We start from the raw sequence: 24,232 nt of genomic DNA, 5'->3' as shown, positions 1-24,232 counted from the left end.
TATCACCTACTTTGTGTAGGACACTGGAAAGTGGGGGTGGGGAGGAGAGAAGGTCTATGAAGTTTAAGCAAAACTTGATTCCAGCCTCCCTCATAGAGCTTACAGTCTGGTACAGGAATAGGATATTAACAGACAGTAAAAATATGCAATATTACATGATAAGTCTATTGCAGTTACGAAACAGCGTAACAAGGTGGAATTTTGTAATGAATGTTTTTTTCCTATAATTAGATGGGACTTCATTTATTTACCAGTGCATTTCCTAACTGGATAGCTCTCAATTATCCACATCCTGGAAGCTAAATTGGGATGGATCTTCTAGTCATTTTATAAATGATATAACTAAAGCACAAATTACACAAACAGACCTTTGAATTAAAGTTGGATGATATAGTTACTACCTTGACAGTGTAATATTAAATTGTTTGAGTATATATGTTTTCACATCCTCTTTTATTGGGAAATACTGCTGCTAACAGAGAAACCTGTCACAATTTAATTCAAACAACCTTTTAGGTGCCTACAATGTGATAGTTATACAAATACTATGATAGGATAGGATAGGATAGGATAAAGAGACAGCACAACCTGATACTCAACAAGCTTAAAATCTAATCATGTCATGCCTTTTCTCTCTTGTTAAAGTGTATTTCTACAACCAGGCTTTGGCATTTCCAGATCATCCATCTGGTTCCAGGAAGTTATTTTTCTATGCTTTCTCCTAACATTATTTTGCCAAAACCTGATTTGTTAGCGGTGGTGGCGGTGGTGGTGGTGGTGGTGATTGCAATGTTAGGGATTAAGGAAGGCTGTTTTTTGGTTTTTATGATCAATAGTTTAAAAAAAAGTATTGTTAACACCTATTTTGGTCAGACTTTTTCAAACAAATACATTGCCGTTCACACAATATGATGCTATTTATTTCTGACCAAGAAGCCAGATAGGAAGGAAAAGGAAAGTCACGTGAGATAAAACATGAGGCAAAGCTAGGAAACAAACCTCTTCCACTCTGCCATTTTGCCTAAGACCGACCTGCCCTGGCAGGGACCATTTACATTCTATACAATATTTACACATTTTAGATACTTAGGAAGAGTATGGCTATCACAGGAAGCAGACTTTTTCAGAAAAACAGAGGAACTAAATATAGCAGTTGAATAAGTAATATACGTCATACTGTTAGTCATTATAACTAGAAGATAAATTTTCACCCATGGAGTTTTCTTATTTCTTCCTATGTATATAATGATTCAATTGTTTATTTACATTTATTTGCTTACTTAAAATCCTAAAGGGCAACTGAACTCTTTTGTTGAACTTTTCTGCTGCTATTCAACAATTGACTAGATTGATTTTATTAAAATACAAACCAATTATACAATTTGAAAGCTGGAATAGACCTTAAGATCATTTAATTCAACTCATTTTACAGATTATAAAAGGGAGGCCACAAGAACCAAAGTAAGTTGCCTAAGGTCACAAGATAATAAGTTAGCCAACCTGTTAACTTTGAACCCAAATCTTCATACTACAAATCCAATATTCTTACCCAACCCCACCCCCATCACACATGCTATCTATTCACTTGAAACACATCGTACTGATTTATATTATAGGCTCCAGTCTTTAGGGCTGTCTTTTTATAAATAAATACACATTAAAACACCATGCTACAGTATCTGGAAAAAAAGTTATAAAAACTTAGGACAACATTGCTTTTACCCAAGATAAGACTCCTTTGGAGACCTCGGTAAAGTAGTCTCAGTCTTGCCATTGAAGGCAACCCTGCAGGCAGAACAACTAGGGTTATATAAAGAAAAAAAGAAAAGCAAGACCATTACAAACTTAATCTCCCTCAAAGAGCATGGCCTATTGATTAGTTCATAAAGCTGTGTTAATTTCAAGTCTTCTCAATTTTCAGCACTTTCCCTTGGGCACAACCCTACTTCAAACCTCAGTGTTAGGCTCCTTTATAAAGCAGTCTCCTTTATTCACACTGCTTCTTCCTACCCCACCCCACCCCCCCAACTTCAACTTCTCACCCACTTCCCCACTTCCCCACCCCACCCCCAATCCCTTGGATGTTATTTGTTAGGCGTTAATCTGAGAAAGGATGAATTTTTCACACACCTCCTCAGGCTCGCCTGTATTCAGCTCTTCCAGCGTCATGCCTTTCCCATACATCAGATTGTGTATTGAAATGCCGGCAAAAAAAAAAAATAGTGAATGAAAAGGAAAGGATCAGATTTTTGCTTGATGGCTAAATGTATTTATATCTAATTAGGAGATCCTACTGTGAGTGAAGCAGAGTGTTTTAGCTCCACCACAATGAGGGACAAGCACCTATTTTACATTCACTCTATACATTGGCAAAGGATTTCCAGAGTCACAGTCCATATTAGTGCCACCAATATAATTGAAAGCATAACACACCAGCTGACAATACTATTTGGGGCCCTGCCTGCAAATACATCTTCTTAAACAAATTTTATAAGTTGAATAGTTGCAATATGGTATTTTTTTCTTTCCAAATAAGAATTTTTTTCCAAAGACTAACAAATAGAAAGCATCTTAAGGCAGACGAATAAAATAACTATATTTAGATAACCCTTATAGAATGGTATAGTGAACAGGGGATAGAGCACTGACCCTGAAGTCAGGAGGACCTGAGTTCAAATCCCAGCCTCAGACCAAACCCTTGACACTTACTAGCTATGTGACCTCGGGCAAGTCACTTAACCCCAATTGCCAAAAAAAAAAAAAAAAAAAAAAAAAAAAGGAATAGTATAGTGAAAAGGGCAGAGGATTTAGGAGCCAAAAGCTCTGGGTTCAGTCCTAGCTCTGCCTCTTACTAGCAATGTGACTGGAAGTTGTGTGGCATTACCTCTCAGAGCATCAGCCTCCTCACTTGCAAAATGAGTAACTTGTATGAGATTATTTTTGAAGTTGTTTTCTGCTCTGAGTTTCTATGATTTCCTCTTAGGGAGAATGAGACTTCCCATACCTCTGGAAACAGAATCAGGGAACAAGAAATTCGATTTAACTTGCAAAAAAAAATGTTTAAAAGAAAAACACTTCCAATCCAAAGTTTGTTTTTTTTTTTTTTACCAAAACTCATCAAGGTATGGTTGATATATTAATACTGACTAAGCAAAGTAGTTTGATTGATGTTTTACGGCTAATAGTAAACCCATGTTGCAATGAACTAATAGTGAATTGTTTAACACTACTGAAGCAAGAAATGCATGAATGTGTTTGTTGCTCAGCCTGAAAAGGTTAAGGTATGATCAAGGCAAAGGCCAGATTTAGGCAGAATCTTCCAGGAAATTTTGAGGAGGGCGAACATTTTTGCCTAGGAAGGATAACTGGAGGCCTTTAAGAGAAAATGGCACCTCAAGCTAAGCTTTGGAGAAAGAAAAGCCTTCTGAAAGGCCAAGATGAGAAGGGAGGGCATTACAGACGTGGAGGTTGGGCTGAACACTTACTTGGAGGCAAGAAATAATATGTCAAATTCAGAGAAGAGCAAGAAGCCTGGTTTGGCTGTCATGTAGTGAATGAAGGGCAGCAATGTGAAATATAAGTTCATAGAGAGGTGGCTGAGACAACCATTTGGAGATGTGCAGAAGGCAATTGGAGAAACAGGAAGGACTGCTCAGTTCTAATATATAGATTTGAGAGTTTTCTGTGGTAGTGGTAATAAATCACATAGGTGTGAATGAGATTCCCAAGGGAGAAAAGTAAAGACAGAAAAGTGGGCCTCCTCTTGGGAGACACCCATATTTAGGGGATGAAAAGAAGATAAGGATGGGAAAAGAGAGAGAATGGTCAAACTGATAAGGGAACCGGGAAAGAAAAGTTTCATGGAAGCCAAAGGAGCATAAAGTATTCAGGAAAAGGGTATTCCAGAAGACACAATGGAAGAGGACAATGCATAATTGGTACAGGGGAGCAGCAGGACTGAGCTAGATAGACTTGAAAGTGAAGGAAGGAGAAGCAAGGAAAGATTTTTTGTTTGTTTTATGGGGGGGTGTTGTCTTTGGTTTTTGTTTTTTGTTGGTTTGGTTTTTGCCTTATCAAGTATTTAAGCACCTACCACCTGCCAAGCACTAGGGATGCAAGTACAAAGAAACAATCCCTACTAGCAAAGAGTTTATGTTCTAATGGAAGAAACAAGTAAAAGACACATAAAAACATAGACAACATAAAATAAAGTAAACAAGTACAAATAGATACATAGTAGCTAAAAATAAGGAAGTGGTAGAGTAGTTGGTAATGAATGAGAAGGAAATTTTGGAGGGAGAAAGGGGAGGGAACAGGCATTTCCTTAGCATGTACTATGTACCAGGCACTGTGCTAAGTTGGAAATATCAGCAAAGGCTTTATGCAGAAGATGTTGCTTGAGCGGCATTCAGAATCACAAGGACAAATAGCAGGAGGTAGGAATTTTTTAGCCATAGGACAGGCAGAACACCACCAGGGCAAAACTTAACAGACTAAATTGACCCAGTATTCTAATTTGAATACTACATGAAGGTGCCTCTGCCGAGGATCAGCTAGTCTCCCAGATGGAATCACCTCTGTAAATTACAATGCTTATGGTGGCTAGGAGTGTCCTTAGGTAAAGGAGATATGTCAGATATATCTAAGGGTAACTTATAGCAACCAGGAAGAACATGATGTCTTAATGTGAAAAAAGACTATTCTGGCAGAGTCATTAACGAAGGATTGGGATACTGAGAGAAGGGAGCTAGAAAGACCTGTAAAAGGGCTGTTGCCTATTGCAGTCGTACGGACAGTGGTAATAAGGGTCAGTATTTGGGTGCTGGCAACTGGGCAGGGAGGGGTGGAAGGGAAGGGGAAAGATGAAGGAGATGTAGTAGAAGTACAATTGTCAGGATTCCATAACTGGCTGGATCTCTGAGGTGAGGAATAAAAAAGAGTCAGACAACCTGAACACTTCAAATACAGAAGACTCAGTGACTCGGTGCTAGAATGACAAACATAGTCAAGTCAGCTAGCCATAGAGCAGGGGGAGTGGCAAGTGTGGAGAACCTGGTAGACTAAATTGGCCCTGGAGTTTTAACTCATTAAGGTGCCTTTCCTGAGGATCAGACTGCCCAGGACAAAGTAAGCTTGGTTATCTCTGCATCATTGGAACGAGGTGCAACATGACACGACCTTTTGAACTATACCCATTCACAGTTTTTAGTATACTATAATCCAGTAAAATAAAGTAAAACTGTTCTGTCCTGGGGCAGCCTCATGCATCAGAGGATCCCAGCACTGCTATTTGTTACCTTTGGGACTTCCTTCGAGTAATCAAACTTTTCTGGGTCTCAGTATCCTCACCTGTAAAGTAAACAAGCTGGACTAGATGACCAATAACGTCTCTTCTATGTCTAAGTCCTATGACCATAAGCAGACAGATCTACCCTCTAAATATCAAAAGCTGAACATTTAGAAAGGGAGGCAATTCAGAACAATGGAAAGAGTACTGGCTCTGGAGTCCAGAGAACCATGTTCCAGTCTTACTTCTGATAATTAATACCAGTGTGACAGAGGTCTCTAGACCTCAGTTTCCGCATTTATAAAATGAGAGGTTGTATTAGGTGGTCTCTGAGGTCCTTTCCAACTCCAGATCTATGATCAGAACAACTTTTCCCATGAATGAACATCTTTTTATGAAGAGATAAAGGCCTTCTTGAATGAATCTATATGTTTCTATGTATGTATCTAACATGTTTTGCTAATATAGGTTTATTTTGTAGCCAGGGCAGAGACTTACACATAGAGATGTACCAATCAGGCCCTTTAGCTAAGTTCTTTGTGTATAACTAGACATTAAAAAATCACAGAATCTCAGAGCTGGGAGAGATATCCAGAGTCAAAAAGCCAAATCTAGTCAGCCACCTTTTTTTGTATTGCTACTAAAAATGTTTTTTACATTTTTAAATACAATAAAACTTTATTTTTAAAAGGTAAAAAACATTCTTAATTCCTAAACCATAGAAAAACAAGCCTTGGGCTAGATGTGGCTGATTGGCTGGCTGTCTTAGTTTGTCTTGTTTTAAAATGTGGAAAAAAAAACCAGTAACAGACAATTGTAGCATGGTTTGGCCCACTGGCCCTAGGTGGCCAACCCCTGACCTAGACCAACCAATACCTACATAAGAATCCCCCTCTAAAGCATCCTTGAAAATAGCCAGCCATTATTTGAAGACCTCCATCATCAAGGAACTCTCTTCCTTCTAAGGCAGGTCATTTTACTTTTGGATTGTTCAGTGAGGAAATGTTTCCTATATCAGTCTCAAGATTGCTTTTCTGCAACTTTTACCTACTGCCTCTCATTTTGTCCACTGTGACCATATAGCACATGTCTAATCCTTTTACATATGGTAGCCTTTCAGATAATTGAGCTATCGTGTGCCCCCACTACGTCTTTTCTTCTCCAGGCTTATAATCCAAAATTCCTTCAAGTGAGCTGCATATGGCATGCTATCAAGGTCCTTCATACACTATACTGGTCACCTTCCTCTGGATATTCTCCAGTTTATCAATGTTCTTACTAAAATGTGATACCCAAAGCTGAATACAGAATTCTAGATAGGTTCAGAACAATGACCCTAGTCTGAGACACTAGACCTCTCCATGCAACTAGGTTACATTGTTGACTGATATTGGGCTTTTGTTGTTATTGAGTCATTTCAGCCGTGTCTGACTGTGACCCCATTTGGGTTTTTCTTGGCAAAGATACTGGAGTCGTTTGCCATTTCCTTCTCTAGCTCTTTCTTTTTTCTTTTAACAGTTGAGGAACTGAGGTAAATAGATTTAAGTGACTTGCCCAGGGTCACACAGCTAGTAATAAGTGTCTGAAGTCACATGTGAACCCAGGTCTTCCTGGCACCAGGCCTGGCGCTCTAGCCACTGTGCTACCTAGCTGCCCCATATTGGGTTTGCAGTCAAAACAACAACAACAACTACTAAAGATTTTAGTGGACCACATATTGGGCTTGCAGTCCACTAAAACCTCCAGGTTTGTTTTTTTGAGGGGAGTGTTGTTTTTTTTTACTTTAAAAAGATTTAACCAGGCATGCCTCCCCCATCTTGCATTTATGAAGTTGGTTAATTGATTCTAATTGTAAAACTTTACATTTATCTTTATTAAATGTCATTCAAAAACCTGGGAAGACTTACATGAACTGATACAAAGTGAAGTGAGCAGAACCAGGAAAACTTTGTAAACAGCAACAGCAATAATGTAGCTATGATCAACAGTGAATGACTTAGCTCTTCTTAGCAAAATAATGATCCAAGACAACTCCAAAGGACATAGGATGAAAAATGCTATCTACTTCCAGAAACTGATGGAGTCTGAATGCAGATCAGAACATACTTTATTTTTCTTGGGTTGTTGTTGTTGTTGTTGGTGGTGGTGGTGGTGGTGTTTTTGGGGGGTGTGTGTGTGTGTGTGTGCGTGTGTGTCTTTTCTTTCACAACATGACTAATACGGAAATATGTTTTGCATTACTGTATATGTACAATCTACATCAAATTGCTTGTCTTCTCAAGGAGGGAAGGAGAGAATTTGGAACTCAAAGTTTTTTTTTAATGTTAAAAATTGTTTTTACATGTAATTGGAAAATATATGTAAAAAGAGAACTCAAAAAGAAGTTTATTCAATTAGATTTAGCCCAACGTTCTATTCTTCTGAAATCTTCTCAGAGCCTAACTTAGTCATATAACATTTCCAATTTCATGTCAAATGCAAATTTGATAAGCATCTTATCTATGCCCTTCATCTGAGTAATTAATAAAATAGCACAGAGCCAAGGATAGATCCCTGGGACACTCCACTAGAGGCCCCCATCCAAATCTACACCAACCCATTAATGACTACTCTTTGGTTCCATTAATTCAACCACTTTCAAATAAAAATAAGTTAGCATTTATATAGCACTTTAAGGTTTGCTAAACACTTTATATATACAGTGTGTCCCAAGGGTCTTAATGCAGCTTAAAGTTTTAATAGCTTAAAGACTCTTAAGATACCCTATATTATATCTCATCTGATTCTTACAACAATACTGTGAGGTAGGTGCTTTGATTATCCCCATTTTACAAATGAGGAAACTGAGTCTCAGGGAAGTTAAGTGACTGACTTCTCCACACTTCCAAAGCTAGTAAGTGGCTGAGGTGGGATTTGAACCCAAGTTTCTTGATTTCAGGTCCAGGTCTCACCCTATGCCACTCTGCTTCCTAAGAGCACTATCGAGTACCTTGAACAAGTTCATCTTGTCGACAAGGATAGCATGAGAGGCTTTTGTTCATTGCTTTGCTGAAATCTAGTTATTCAAATGTCTATAAAAGTGCTGCCAAATGGAGCACAACACTCTGCAATGCATCTCTAAACAGATTAATATGTAATTGGGAAATATTTAACAAAATAAATAAAAACACAATAAAACATAGATAATGTTAATATGTGGTTTTCTAAGCCTACAAGGATCCTTATGTACAATTTAACGGCCCTGTTTCTACTTTGAGTTTGACACCACTCATCTATAGCATTCTCCTGACCTATCGGTCTAGTAATAATAACCCTGTCAGAAAGAAAATTAGCTTAGTGTGATAATACACGCTCTTGAAAAAGCCATGCTGGCTCCTAATAAGCACTGTTTCCCTTTCTAAGAGTTCATGAACCATTCCTTTATATAAGTTCCAGGGTAAATCAGAATCTTTGAGAGACTACCATCTCTATGGGCAAACAGTAAACTTTCTGAACTATATGGCCTTACTGGATTATGACTTATTCTCATCGGACTGAAAAAGGGTCTATGCCAGGGGTGGGGAACCTGTGGCCTCAAGGCCACATGTGGTCTTCTAAGTCCTCAAGTGAGGCCCTTTGACTGAATCCAAACTTCACAGAATAAATCTCTTTAATAAAAAAATTTGTTCTATAAAACTTAGACTCAGACATAAGGCCACACCCAAGGACCTGGAAAGCCACATGTGGCCTTGAGGCTGCAGGTTACCCACCTCTGGTCTATGCCTTACATGTTAGGAAAGGTCAAGTAGCAGATAGACAAAATCGAGGTAACAAAATTAGATTCTATTTTCAGTTTGCTGACTGATCTTCTTTCTGGTCCCAATCAATCAATTACTATTAGCCTTTATGTCACCTACATCCTAGCATTTGGTTATCCCCACACCTATTCTATACTGTCAATCTAACTTATCAGCTCTTCTAATCTTTACATTATATATTTGTGTGTGAAGTATCTACTTACAAATACAGTTATCCCTTACACATTGTGATTTTCTCCATTGAAGTTTCAATATATCACTGGTCAGCATAAGAAATTAAATGGGAATTTTTTGAGAGTTTTGCAGAAGCTGCAGATGACATGCAAAGGCCAGTAGATGACACAGGAAAAGTTTAGAAGCTCAGAAATGCATAAAATATATGTACAGTATTGTATAATATCAACATATTTTATCTTTTAATACCATAACAATTCAGACTTCTTCTTTGGTTCAAAGGGAGGTTCAAAAAATTTTACATGGATTTTCCTGATCTTGGGGGTGCTGCGCCCCTAACTCCCTCAATGTGGAAGGGGTAACTGTATATATCTCCAAGTTGGCAACATTATATAGGTCTATCACTGTATGCATACAGGTGGTAAAAAGATCACTAATGGTCTGAATTCATGTTGTCTGATAACATTTGCCTCTGATAATTCATTGGAGCATTCTGGGAATCCCAAAGTTTTGAAGGACAGGCCAATGAAGTACAGGTCCTTGCCCATCCTACAAAGTCCAATAATAGACTGAATGTCCGTCCTAGGAAAACTCCTAAGCCCTTCTTCCATTTAGTTGCAATGTTCTTTGGTCTTCTGGTATTAGCCACACAGTTGTACTTCCACCTGTGTTCTTCCATTAGCATGTGATTTTGTTGGTTACTGAATAAAAATAAGCAAATACAAGATATTTTGAGCACTAAAAATGGAAGGTATCAAGAAAAGTTTCATATGGGAGGTGGCACCTTAACGAAGCCTAAAAGCAGGGGTTCTGAACCTGGGGACTATGAACTTGGTTTTGTTTTTTGTCTTTTTAAATATTTTTATAACTACATTTTAATATATTTGGTTTCTTTCACAATCCATTAGAAGGCAGACATTGTCTCTTGTCTCTTTTGATATCCCCAGAGCTTAGCACAGTGCCTGGCACATAGTAGGTGTTTAATAAATGTTTATTGACTGTTTTAGTCTACACATTCAAAAATATCATTCTGAAAAGATTCACCAGACTGCCAAAGAAGTCCATGACACAAAAAAAGTGGAGAACCCCTGCCTTAAAGGAAGCTAAGGATTCTAAGAGCCCAAGGCGAGAAGGGCCTGTACTCCAAGTTTAGGAAGTAGCCTCTTCAAAGGCTACACAGAGAAATAAGCAACAGAGAAAGGGAAGAACTATTTAACTCTTATTTTCCTTCTGTTTTCTCTACTAAGGAAGCAGATAGAGGTCAGCCAGTAGAGTGGTTAAGGTCCCTTCAGCCTAAAATGAAAAAGGGAAAAAAGAGCTAACAGGGAGTTACAACTAAAGATAAGTAAAAGATGATAAAACTACCTAGTTACTCTCAGTAAATTCAAGTCAGTAGTCTGGGGATACAGATCCAAAAATGAAGCAGCATTTGCCCTCAAGGCGTTTTACATGTGGATAGATATAATAGATAGATAGATAGGTGTATATATGCACATGCATATAAAATCAATTTTGTAAATAATATTTGTGAGGGACTGTCTGATGTTGGCAGCTACCAGGTTGGGCACTGTGACAGTGTAGGGTAAGATCTGGGTATTTTGGAAGTCGAGGCAGGGGCTGTGGTAGGCAGAGTCGTGGTGAACTGGGATGGGCTGGATACGGAGAAGCCCTGAGGCAGTGGGCAGTGCTATGTGAGATAAGCTGGGTGCAAGGAAGTAGCCGGAGCTTGAGCTTCTGAGGCAAGGGGCGGTGCCACGTGGGAGTGGGACGGCAGAGGACTGAGTTCCCTTTGCTTAGTCCCCTCCCTATATGCAACGTCATCCCCAGACGCCTCTTGTGACCTTCCTGACTTCCTGGGTCGCTTTGTGCAGCACTGACCCTAGCCCCTCCTCCCAGTGTCTGAGTCTGACTTCCTAGGTCACGTACTCTGTCTATGCGCTAATCCCAGATGCCTCCTCCCTGTATCCAGTCCTAGCCTCCTACGTCACTCCCTCCCCCTTGGTGTGCTAAACTCAGACAGCCCCTTCCGGTTCTGACCCTACAATCATTGGCTAGTAAGCGGGCTGGGGAGGAGGGGCTAGGTAGGTATTTAGGAATGAGCGTGGTCAGAACACACACGCTCTCTCTCCTGGCTCCTGCCCTGTTGCTCTGGCCTTGCTGCTTGGGCTTGCTATGATGGCTTGCTGTGATGGCCTCTGAATAAAGCTCTGGTGTTGGCACCTCCCGATGGCTTGTCTCTGTGTGTTTATCCAGCTGAGGACCGAAGACTCGAGTGTGAGTATGACTCTGGTAGCGTGCTCCTTATAGGAGGAGCGGGTACCGGCGTGCGACCGGCAGAAGGTCGGCATGCAGCCAGTACAAATATTTATATTAATATGTCATCTGTAACATGTATGCATACATGTATTATATAGCACACTTATGTTTTCTATATAATGATTTCTATAATATAATAATTGTAATATAATATCTATAACAGATAAATTATATATATTTTATAATATAATTATTATATTACAGAAAATTGTTATATAGCATACATAATTTTACATATACAGAGAGAGACAGTATTGGTGTGCTGTGGTCCATGGGATCAAGAAAAATAGGACACAACTGAATGAGCAATAACAAAAATAAGGGAGGTAGACTCAGTGGCTTCTAAGGTCCTTTCTAGTTCAAAATCTGTGATGTTTTGCTGGTTAGAAGAGCAATAACGATTGGCTCAGCTATTCCATCTATCAGTTCTCTCAGTACCTTGGAATGTGTTTTAGTTTAGTGAGGGCGGAATAATCTGAAAACAGATAGTTTAGGGTCACATTGTGAAGAGCTTTAAATGCCAGCAGAATCTGTATCTGATCTTAGAAGCAACAGGGAGCCACTAAAACTTCTTGAACTTTAGGCATATGAATTTGGCCACTGTGTAGATTTACAGAGGGGGGATACTTGAGGCAGGGGGACTAACTGGTAGCTACTACAAAAGTCCAGGAGAGAAGGGATGAGGGAATAAACTAAAACACATTCCAAGGTACTGAGAGAACTGATGGATTTAATAGCTGAGCCAATTGTTATTGCTCTTCTAACCAGCAAAGTCATAGATTTTGAGCTAGAAATGACCTTAGAAATCACTGAGTCTCCTTCCCTTATTTTTGTTGTTGCTCAGTCATTCAGTTGTGTCCTATTCTTCTTGACCCCATGGACCATAGCATACCAATACTGTCCACATGGTTTTCTTGGCAAAGATACTGGATTAGTTTGCCATTTCCTTCTCCAGTGGATTATGTGACTTGCCTAGGGTAGCTAAGAAATGTCTGAAGCTGGATTTGAACTCAGGCCTTTAAGACTCTAGGCCCAGCACTCTGTCCACTGAGCCACCTAGTTGCCCCTTATTGTACAGATGACAAAACTGAGGGTCAGAGAGGCTACAGGACTTGTTTGGGGTTCACACAGCTAGTGAATGTCTGAAGTAGTATTTGAACCTCAGTGACATGGGTATCAGCAAACAACAAGCTTGAAGTTTCATCCGAGAGAGCAATGACCTTCAAGGTTCACATGAATGACTTTTGCTACCATTTTAGGGAGCTTAAGAATATGAGTTATTAATAAAAATCATCACCGTAAGATCCTCTGTCACACACATAATTCATCAAGTCCCCATCGAGGGACATTCTTAACATTCAGACAGAAATTTAGCACTCTGACCTATTTAAATTCTGTGTATTCAGATTGGGCATTGATGTGTCCCTGCTCTCCACTCTATTTTCACTCTCCATATGCAAGATATATACAACTCAAAAGCAATTAAGATCAATATTATTCTTATCTAAAAACAATCTGACTTTAAAGAATTATTGAAAACAGAAAACAAACAACAAAAAAAGAGAACTTAAGATTTAAATAGCTATCCTTTCTGATGGAAATGGAGGGGGAAGAGAAAGAGACACTTTACCAGCTGGCCTGAATTCTTAGACAAGGTTAAGTTCACCAATGGTCAAGAATGTTCAACCTGCTAGTCTCCATTATCCCATCTGTTCCTGGTGAACAAAAACACTGGCAGCCCTAGTGGAAAGACATTCATCCACCTCTGCTGGCTGCCTGTCTATGCCTCTGAGTTTGCCTCAGTTCACTCTATCATAAAGTGATTTGAAAGTGATTTTCCATTGCAATGGAAATTCTACCCTCCTGTTTAGAATCCACAATAACCACCCAGTCCTCCTGGACTACAAATCCCAGGGCCCCTGGTTAAGGTTCCAGAATTATTTCCTCCATCTGTTGGTAAAATTAACTCTGAACTGGTCAAAATATTGTTACAACCTAAAAATAATGGAGACTAAGAAAGTTGTCACACAAATGAAGATGGGCAAATGTCCTGATTTTTTTTAAGGGTGAAGGTAGAATCTGCACACTATTAACTATAAAACTTGGAGTTTATTTCTGAGAAAGTCCTAGAACATATTGTTAAGGTATGGTTTATGAGCATTTAAAGAGAAGCGATGGCTAGGAGTCACCACGAATTGGTCATATTAGAACAATTTCCTTTTTTACAGAGTCACTAGACAGATCAAGTAAATGCCATAGACGCAGTGTGTTTTGATTTAGTAGATTGTATGCTTAATGTGAACTAAAGAAGGGATAAATAAGCATTGATTAATGCTTACATGGGCCAGGTACTATGCAAACCATTGGGGATACAAAGAAAAAGCCAAAACAATCCCTGCCTTCAAGGAATTTGCATTTTAATGGTAGAGATAATTATAGTTGTTGTTGTTGTTCAGTTGTTTTTAGTCATTTCTGACTCTTGGTGACCCCATCTGGGGTTTTCTTGGCAAAGATCCAGGAGTGGTTTGCCATTTCCCTCTCCAACTCATTTTACAGATGAGGAAACTGAGGCAAACAAGGTTAAATGACTTGTCCAGGGTCACACAGCCAGTAAGTGTCTGAGGCTAGATTTGAACTTAGGTCCTCTGGACTCCAGGGAAGACATTCTATCCACTGCACCACCTAGCTATTACAGTAATGACATATAACAATGTAAGGTTTGCACCATGCTAGAAGCACTAGCAGACAGATCAAACAGGAAAGGCCTCCTGCAGAAAGGGGAATTTGAGCTAAATCTTAAAGGAATTCAGGGATTCTGAGAAACAGAGGTGAGGAGGGATAGCATTCCAGCCAGGGGGGAACAGCCAGTGTGCAAAGTCACAGATACAACAGATGGAGCATCGTGTGTAAGGAACACAAGTAAGTAAGTATGGTTGGACACTAAATACATAGATTCGTTGTTCAGTTGTATCCTACTGTTCATGTCTCCACTTGAGGTAGGTAAAGATCCAGGAGTGGTTTGCCATTTCCTTCTCCATCTCATGTTAGAGATGAGGAAACTAAAGCAAACAGGGTTAAGCAACTTGCCCAGAGTCACACAGTTAGTAAGTGACTGAGGCCAGATTTGAACACATGAAGAGGAGTCTTCCTAACTCCAGGCCCAGAGCTCTATTCACATATATACATACATATATAGAGAATGGAATAATCTATAAAAGACTGGAAATATAGAATGGGGCCAGATTATGAAGAGCTTTAAATGTCCCACATAGGACTTTCTGTTTTATTCTAAGGATGATAGGGAACCAATGGAGTTGGGGTAGGGGGAAGGTAATATGATCAGAACTACATTCGAAGAAGATCAGTTTGGCATCTGTATGGAGGGTGCAATGGTGAGAGCAATTGGAAAATCATTTCAATAGACCAGATAAGTGATGGTGAAGGCCTGAACTAGGGTGTTGGTTGTATGAATGAAGAGAAAGAGAAGACTGCGAGGGATGTTGTGGAAGCAGAAATGACAAAATTTGGCACCTAACATATAACTGGATCCATGAGGCTAGTGGGAGTTAAGGATGACACCAAGTTTGCAAATCTAGGTGACTGAGACAATGGCAGTGCCATTCCTAACAATAAGGAAGTTCAGGAGAGGGATAGATTGGGGGAGGGTAGTTTTAGAGATATTGAGTTAAAATGTCTACAGGACACACAGTTTGAAAAGTTCAATAAAAAGAGCCAAAAGGGCTGATGTGACATTAGGTTACTTGAAAAGAGGAGTGGTTTATAAGAGTAAGCAGGTGATAGTCTCTCTGAACACTGGTCTTAGTCCATGTCTGTAGTATTCTATTCAGTTATGGGTATCACAATTTAAGGAGACTTTGATAAGCTGGAGAGTATCCCAAAAGGGCAACCAAGATGGCAAAGGGCCTCCTGTCTGTGTCATATGACATTGATTAAAGGAACTAAGGATATTTATCCTGGAGAAGAGAAGATTCAGGGAGGACACGATAACTTTTCAAGCATTTCAAGGCTATCCTGTGAAAGAGAGATTTCTGGGTTTGAACCCAGATACAGAACTAGAAAGAGTAACGTTGCAAAGAGGATGGCCATTTACTTGTGCACTGTATTGAAGTGGGGTTATGACTAGATGTTACTAGATTAGATGGCTGTTGATTCTGTGATTCTGATTTCAGCATAACAATCTAACCTCTCAACAACAACAACAACAACAACAACAACAAAAAACAATCTAAACCTCTTCAAACTAACCTTGCAGACAAATGAGGAAATATTGGTTAGATGATGGAATCAGGTGAATTGGGATCTGGTTCAGTGGACCTAAAGAATAGTAATTAATGGATCAATGCCCACTTGGAGAGAAGTTTTTAGCAGAATGCCCCAGGATGCATTCTTGGCACAGTACTGTCTTAACTTTTTTTTTTTAATCAATTACTTGGATGAAAGCATTGATGGGATGTTTAACAGAATTATAATGTCCCCAGTCTGGGAGAGATAGTTAATGTATTATGTGATAGAATCAAGATTTTTAAAGACCTCAACAGTACAGAACAATGAGCTGGTCAAATAAAATCAGATTTAACAGTGATGAATGTAAAGTTCTACACTTGAGTTTAAATAAGCGAAAAACAAACCCTTGCACGAGTACAATTAGGGAAGGAGGCAATAGTTAATGAGAAAAATATCTGGGGAATTATAGTGACCTGAAAGCTCATAACAAGCTAGTTCATCATTTGAGTCCAGGCCTTCATCACCACTTGCCTGGACTATTGAAATAACCTCCTGATTGGTCTCCCCACCTAACATCTCTCCCCACTACACCTTCCACATAGATGTCAAAATGATCTTCCTAGAACATAGGTCTGACCACGTCACCCTTCCCCTCCCCATTTTGGTTATGACACATTAGCCAAAAAAAAAAAAACCCTAATCTCAGCTTGGCTAACTTTAATAGAGAGAATGTAATGAGGGAGGCTATAGCACTGCTGGATTCTGCTGTGGTCTTACCACATTTGGTGTGCTGTCAATAGCCCTGGGCATCATATTTCTTGAAGGACACAGACAAACTGGAATCAGTCCAGAGTATGATGATAAGGGAACTTGAGACCATGCTGTACAAAAATCATTTGAAAGAACTGGCGATAGTTTATCAGAAAGGAGACTTGGGGGGCAAGACAGGTGAAGGGAGGAAAATGATAACTGTCACCAACTGTTTGGAAGAGGGATTAAACTTGTCTCGTTTGGTTCCAGATAACAGAGGTAGGAGCAATAAGTGGAAATCATAAAGAGGCATATTCCAGCTCCATGGAAAAAGAAATTTTAATATTCAGAGTCATCCAACAGAAGCTAGATTCCCACTTGTTGAGGATATTATAAGGAGGATTCCAGCTCTGGTATGGATTGGATTAAATGACCTCTGAGGGCACATCCAACTTTCAAATTATATAATTTTGCAATCCATAGATGGGTTGCTATATTTACTGGGAGACCAAATTCCCACCGTGGGAGTTCCTCATGGTGACAAAATCACAAATCCTTCACATATGCACATATGAAACAAAACTCTATCCAGAACTATAATTATTCTGCATAGTCAAACTTTCCAAAAAGCTAAGGGTTTGCCTCTTTGAAATTTAAATAAACAAAAAGTAGCGTACATAATTTTGGATGGAAATTTTTCTAAAATATATAATACTATTGGATTATGGATTTAGAGTTATAAGAGACCTTAGAATTCATCAAGCTCAACCTTCTCTTTTTACAGATGAAGAAACTGAGACCCAGAGAAGTCAAGTGACTTGCCCAAGGTCACACAAGTAGTAAATGATAGGGCTTGGATTTGAACCAGGACTAGAGTTGATCCAAGGCTCTGCAACTGGAAATCTAGTGTCCTGTCCACTGCACCATGATGCTTAACCAAAATATGCTGAAAAATATTGACCACAAATCAAGAAAAGGTGATTACATCTTAGGGTTGTTGCATCAAATCAAATAATATATGTGAAAGCACTTTATCATGAAGTGCCATAAAATATAAGCTGCTATTATCAATGATACTCTATTAAAGTAATGTTTATGCCAGGGCCTCGAGGCCACATATAGCCCCCTAAGTCCTCAAGTGCAGCCCTGATTTGTTCAATGAAGCTTGGATTCGGTCAAAGGGATGCACTTGAGGACCCAGAGAGCCACATGTGGCCTTGAGGCCACAGGTTCACCACCCCTGGCCTATACAATAATAATAATGATGATGATGATGAAAATAATAATAATAATAATAATAACTAGCATTCATATAGTGCCTACTATGTGCCAGGCACTGAGGTAAGCCCTTTACAATAATGATCTCATTTGATATTCACAACCACTCTGCAAAGTAGGTGTTATTATTATTCCCATTTTACAGTTGAAGAAACTGAGGCAGACAGAGGTTAAATGACTTGCCCAGCTAGTGTCTGAAGCAGGATTTGAATTCAAATCTTCCTAACTCCAGGCCCAGCTCTCCGTCCCCTGTGCCACCAAGCTGCCTAATAAGGTATATGGAAGTGTGTGACCCTACACCAAAGGGTCCCATTTGATGTATTTCTGAATTCTTACGTTCTGCATTTTATATTGCCTCAGTAACCTTTAAGGGGCAATCAGAGATTATTGCTTTGGGTCACTTATTGTTTCAAATCCAAAGGGAATCCCATGTATCATAAATAGACAAGTTAACACCAGAAAAATAGCTTAAAGAAGTCCTTGAGTATAAACGAGTTAAATTCTTCTAAGGGTTTAATGCAATTTATTTTTAAAATAGGTTTTATTTCATTAAATATTTTCCAATTAAATGTAAAAACAAATTAACAATCTTTTTTAAAAAGTTTTTTTTTGAGTTCTACGTTCTCTTTCCCTCCTGCCCCCCCACCTTGAAAAGGCAAGCAATTTGATATCGATTATATATGTGAAGTCATGCAAAACATATTTCCATATTGGCCATGTTGCAAAAGAAGGCACAGACAAAAAAAAATAAAACAAGAAAAATAAAGCAAGTTTTGTTTTTTTTTTGTTTCAATCATTCAGAGTTTATCAGTTCTCTCTCTGGAGGTGTTTAGCATTTTTCAACATGGGTCCTTTGGAATTATTTTGAATCACTGTGTTGATCAGAGTAACTAAATCCTTCACAATTGATCATCCTTACAATATTGTTGTACAACAGTCTCCAGGTTCTGCTTACTTCACTTTGCATAAGTTCACATACGTCTTCCCAGGTTTTTCTGAAACCATTCTGCTCATTATTTCTTATAGCACAATAGTATTCCATCAAAATCATATACTACAATTTTTTTTTAATTTTTAGGTGATTGGGGTTAAGTGACTTGCCCAGGGTCACACAGCTAGTAAGTGTCAAGTGTTTGATCTGAGGCTGGATTTGAACTCAGGTCCTCCTCACTTCAGGGCCAGTACTCTATCCACTGCGCCACCTAGCTGCCCCCATGTACTACAATTTGTTCAACCATTCCCCAATTAATGGACATCCCCCCAATTTCCAATTCTTTGCCACTGCAAAAAGAGCTGCTATAAATATTTTTGTACATATATGTTCTTTTCTCTTTTCTTTGATCTCTTTGGGATACAGACCTAGTAGTGGTATTGCTGGGTGAAAGGGTATAAACACACAGTTTAAAGCTCTTTGGGCATAGTTCCAAATTATTCTCCAGGATGAATCATTTCACAACTCCACCAATAGTGCATTAGTATCCCAATTTTTCCACATCCCCTCCAGTATTTGTCATTTCCCTTTCCTGTCATGTTAGTCAATCTGCAAGGTGTGAAGTGGTATCTCAGAGTTGTTTTAATTTGTATTTCTCTAATCAGTAGGGATTTAGAGCGTTTTTTTCATGTGATTATAGATAGCTTTGATTTCTTCTTCTGAAAACTGCCTATTCATATCCTTTGACCATTTATCAACTGGGGAAGGACTTATTTTTATAAATTTGGCTCAGTTCCCTATATTTTTGAGAAATGAGACCTTTATCAAAGAAACTTGCTATAAAAAAATTTTCCCCAATTTCCTGCTTTCCTTCTACTTTTGGCCGCATTATAGTTTGTGTAAAAACTTTTAAATTTTATTTTACTTCTGGTGATCCTATCATTTGGTCATAAATTTTTCCTTTATCTATGGATCTGAAAGATAGCTTTTTCCATGCTCCTCTAATTTACTTAATGCAATTTAAAATCACACCAAATAACATGCAGATTGGAAAAGATGAGCTAATTCCAACTCTCTTCTCTTTGGACCAGGTATAGTATATAGAATAAGATAACAGATTCAAGGGTCATTATCCTCAAACAATCTGATGTATCCCTAGCAGTTCTACCTGGTCACAATTAGTTGTTAATTTAAGTTAAATAACTTGCCTAATTAGCTGTTAAATAACTTGCCTAATTAGCTAAACTCTCTTTATAGTCAACAAATAAATGCATAAATACAACACTACCAGATCAAACTCTGAATGACCATTATGCTACACTTTTCATTTGCAGGTCTGCTTAGTTTCAGCTTTACTGAACAAGATATCCCCAAAGAGGTCCCCACCATCATCACTTTACTTTTGTGTATTGTTGTCTCCCATTAGATTGCTACTGTTTGTCCTTCATTCTTGAAGAGGACCATGACATCAGAGAGGTGATGTCATGACATGCAATTGGATTTGAGGGAGGGAAGGAGGGCTGTGCAAAGTCCCTCATTAGATTGTAAGATCCTTGAAGGCAGGGGCTGTCTTTTTTTTTTCTCATTTGTATTCCCAGTACTTAGCACAAGTAGGTACTTAATAAATGTTAATTGAATTGAGTTGAATTGAATTGAATTGTTTAAAAAAAAACTGCAGAGAAGATAATGTCTTATATTTTGCTAGGAGAAACACTTTCTCTAAGAAAAATAGTTTCCTGGCTTGTTAATATCCCATCTTAGCAATCCATTCACTGTAATGGCCGAACATGAGACCTGTATATTCATGGCAGCCTCGAGATTTGGCTTAAATTAAGTGGTTCTTTCTACCTTATGGCCTTGAAAGTCAGAAGCACATAAATTCTTGATTAAATAATGTCCACTTGGTTCACATTTCTTCAGAGTAAAAACCACCCCACCTACTTTGCCTTTCTTTCCTACAGGAATTGACAGAGAGCCAGTTTACCCTACACCACCCTTCACTGACATTCTTCTAACACTAAATCATATGGATTTACTAATACAAATTTGAAAATGGCTTTATCTTCCTGGTCTGTACATAGTATTTGCTCTTCAAAACTCTCCCCCTCTCCACCCTCATCCTAATTCCACCCAAATCCTTTTGTGCCTATCCTGCATAATCCCCTTCTCTGAAGTATTAAGCAAAATAAAGTGGTATCAAACATTGCATTTTCACCAGAGATTTAAATAGTTAAAAACAAAATGGGTCAAATCTATTACTACCACTACTCATTTTAACAGGGAGATCATTTTCTCAACCTCTCAGTAGGTCCTCCCCCCCCCCCCCAAAAAAAGGGAACTGAATCTCAAGGGGAAAGAGATTAAACCCTTTCTTGAATACTCTGGCTTACCTTCTCAGCCTTCTATCCTTTTAGGGGGACAAAAGGCCTCAGATTTAGGCCTACTCCTGTCAAAAAGGGCACCCAAGACACATTGCAATTTTCTTTAGGAGATCTTGTTTGTAATCCTCAACCAATTCTTCTTTTGGTTTGTTTATCCTGGGCCAACCTGGTCAATACTGAATTGCCTAATCAAGATAGGAAAAAAGATAACAGAGCTGCCTCCAAAAACTATAATCACTGAGGTCATCACCTTTGCTTTGAAATGAGAAATGTATTTGCTTTGGGGAGGGAACAATGCGAGGACAAAATGGCTCCTTTTAAACTTGGGCGACTTCACTTGAGTTTTGCTCAATCTCCAGCACAAACGGCTAAACTATCTGAACTCCAAACCAAAATAAATATAGCTCTGAAGTTAAACAATGTTATTACATCAAGGCTGATGTAATGGCTCCAAACCATGAGAAAATAGTGCTTCAGCATAATGGGCCCCTCTGTTTAGCCAGGGGAAAGGCTGGGCTGCTGGCTTCTAGTCAACTGGAATTTGGCATTTTCAATAGAAGCTAAGCTGGTTGTGTGTGTGTGGTGTGTGTGTGTGTGTGTGTGTGTAACTTAGTAGCAATGTTTTAGGAATTGTAGTGTGAACCTTTATAGATATGCATTGAACTATAATTGAGAGGTATGAAATACATATCCCTGAACTTATACAACATTGGTTCAAAACAAATTCATCCTCACGTATCTCCTCATGATACTTTGCCCAGGGTCACTCTTCTCAGGCCAACACAGAACCTCACACTTGATGGAACAGGGAGATTTTTGGGTGCTTCTATCAGAAATGGAATCTAAAAAAAAAAAAGGTTGCTTCAGGGAAAGGGTGATGAAATGGAGTGAAGAATAGTTACAAAATGGAGGATTTTGCTAGTAAACTGTATAGCTCTTGTTTCCTCAATGATTAATTATCCACCACAAGGGACATCTTCATTCTGAGGGCCAATTTCCAAATAAAGAGAGAAGATGCAACCAAAGAAAGTGCCGCTTGTCATCAGATGAGTAACAAAACTAAGATGCTAACCACAAACAACTCTTGAAAAACCCTAAAGTGTCTGGAGGCAGAATTGGGAATTGTTCACACAACTAAACAGAAAAGGGAACATTCTGAGTAAGAAAAAATGTACTTTAAAAAAGGTATCTGATGGGGAAACGTATCTCCCTTTTCAGTGGAAAAGTGGAGGACCGTAGGTGCCCAATGTGGGATATGCTGTCAGATACGGTTGTTATGTCAGTTAGTCTTGCCTAACTTTTTTTCTTTATGACCATGGAAGACTCTTTAGGCTGGAGAGGAAAGAGAATAAAGTCATCAGTGTAAAAAACAAAATGCATTGATAAAACTTTAAAAAGAAAGATGTATCTGAGTCCAATATTCCTACAATTCCAAAAGCATTGTTGCTGTTGCTGGCAGGTCACGAAGTTGTAGCTTCAATGTAAACAGATATATAAGGCACTTTAGATATTAAATCATTATATTAATGTCCACTATTATTTCTTTTAAGTTATTCATCTCCTTACTTCCCTAACTTAATCAAATTCAGACAATTATGATGTTGCCCTCAGCATCTAGAAAGTTGGGTGAAGTTGACTGGAAGATATGTCAGTAAGTCAACCAGCATTTATTAAACACTATGTGCCAGGCACTTATGCTAAGGATACAAAAAACTGGCAATAACAACCCCTGATCTCAAAGAGTATGCATTGTAGTAGGGAAGACTATAAGTAAATAATTAGGCACCATACAAGATATATAAAGAGAGAAGGGAAGACTTTAGCACTTGGGAAAACCCAGCTTTGTGCAGTAAGTGGTATGACTTCAGTTCTGTCTTGAAAAAAGCCAAGGAAACTGAAAGGAGGAAGTGAGGGGGCAGAGCATTACAGGCACTGGGGACAACCCATGCAAAAGAATGGAGATGGGGAATGGACTGTATTGTTTGAGAAACTGCAAGTAGACAAGTGTATCTGGATCATAGAGTACATGGAAGGGAGTATAAGGTTAAGACTGGAAAGTTTCTCCTTTTCTGCTGTGTCTTCAGCTAAAATGAAAAGAGCTCAGAAATAAAGAGAAATGGGTTCTTTTCCCAGTTCCACCATTAATTCTGACTTTAAAGAAGTTATTCCAAGTCTCTTTGTTTCACACAGTGATAGCAATACCTCATCTTGCTTCCCCACATATACCAAAGGAGTATTTTCTGGACAGATATAAAGCACTAAGGACAAACAACATAAAATCACAGTATGGGAATTGAAATAGGCTCTTTTCAAAAGTCCCCAAGCCAGAGATGGGGGATATATTGGAGAGTTATATTAACAAACTAAGTCTGATCTTTGCTGATTAAAGGTTCTACATAAAATTTAAAGGTTGTTTCTATGTACAGCATAGCTTTGTTCAGAGGCACAGGGATGTATTAAGTAATTTCTCAAGTTTTCTTCTAAGGTTTTAAGTCACAAGAGATAGATAGCAATAGACAGATGAGTAAAGTTATTGGTTCTTGGCTCTCTCCACAGCCACTAGCTTCCCTGGGGGCAAAATAATGCTTACAGTTTGGGACCTTTGCTTTGTTGAAAGCTGATGCCTGTAATTTATATGATCAAAACATTAGAGAACCTGAGAATCTGGCTGCTAAGTCATCTTCTAGGCATACATGGGAGAAAGAACTATTGAACTTGAAAACAAGTATGAAAATAGACTGATGTTGCTCTGTCAGCAAAATATGCAAGATCAGAATGTATGGCCATGATGGATTAGTAAATACATGTTAAATCAAACATATAACAATTATATAAATAATAAACATATACATAATAATAATATATAATAACAGCTCAGCTTTGTAAAATTCTTTTAAAATTTACAAAACATTTTCCTTAAAACATGCCTATCAGACTCATGTATAAGAGAAAAGGTCTCAACTTGTGACTTCTTTGGTACTATAGTCTTAAAGAGTTCTCTAGAGTGGTATCAAACGCTCTTTTGATTTGAAGGTCTTTCTCTTGATTGCTTGCAAAACTTGCTGTTTATGAA

The sequence above is a fragment of the Vombatus ursinus genome, unplaced genomic scaffold (assembly GCF_900497805.2).
Source record: "Vombatus ursinus unplaced genomic scaffold, bare-nosed wombat genome assembly UNPS02010548.1, whole genome shotgun sequence".
Lineage (NCBI taxonomy): Eukaryota > Metazoa > Chordata > Mammalia > Diprotodontia > Vombatidae > Vombatus > Vombatus ursinus.
This window is presented reverse-complemented; position numbering follows the sequence as displayed.